Raw genomic sequence first — 1,086 nt, 5'->3', positions numbered from 1 at the left:
ACTCTTGGGCTACTCTTTTACCAACGAATAGTGGGATTGGCCGTTACATTATAACGCCCCTACGGCTGAAAGAGCGAGCATGTTTGGTGGGACGGGGATTCGAACCCGCGACCTGCAGATTGCGAGTCGAGCGCCCTAACCACATGGCCATGCCGGTCCATTGTTTGTTAGGTGTTGATAAATGTGTAAGAAAAAAAAAACTTTGAGAGAAAAGTGATATTATTGTTAAGTTATCCTCGTTTGCAAAACTCTGCATTATAGATCGGTCAATATAAGAAAATGCACGTGAATTGATTAGTATATTAGAACAACAACCAATCACTCGGTGACTACAGTAGCATGTTTAGAGCTGACTCTGAACTTCTACAAACAACTGGATTGGCCAGTTTTTTCTGGCTACGTTTCAATAAGTGGTGTGACGTTTGTCTTTACTAAGAAATCCGCAGAACGTAGAAGTACCGATTTGTTGGTAGTTTTTGTTTGTTTGTTGGATTTCGCGCAATGCTACACGAGGCTTACCTGGGCTAGCTGTCCCTAATTTGAAGTGACGGACTAGAAAGAAAGAAAGCAACTATTCAACACTACCTACCGCCAACTCTTAGGCTACGCTTGTCAAACTGAATACTGGAATTGACCCCCATTCTTTTAACGGTCCCAAAGTGCGGAAAGCGATTTGGGGGGGGGGGGTGAAGGGGTAACTTGATGCAAACCGTGGAACTTCAGCTCCACAGGCTGACACGTTAATCACTGAACCGTGCTCGGGAATTTTTGTTCATACGCCCCCCCCCTCTCTCAACCCTTTCTTTAACTCACCTTTTTTTATATATATATACTTGATTTAACTCAATAACATATTAACAAAAAAAAAAGTTTGGTTTGATTCTGTGTGTTTTTTTGTTTGTTTGTTTTTGCATATAAAATTACGTTAAATTAACATATGATTTATTAATTTTTGTCATTTATAGCAAAAAAAAACTCGTGTGTCCAGAGTCAAGTATACTCGCCAGTGCGTGTGTCCAGAGTCAAGTATACTCGCCAGTGTTAAATTTTTTGACACATTAATTCACATGGAAAATAATGACGGGG

Source organism: Limulus polyphemus, unplaced genomic scaffold (genome assembly GCF_000517525.1).
Source record: "Limulus polyphemus unplaced genomic scaffold, Limulus_polyphemus-2.1.2 Scaffold3263, whole genome shotgun sequence".
Taxonomy (NCBI): Eukaryota; Metazoa; Arthropoda; class Merostomata; order Xiphosura; family Limulidae; genus Limulus; species Limulus polyphemus.
The sequence above is the reverse complement of the archived record's forward strand: the minus strand, read 5'-3'. Positions refer to the sequence as shown.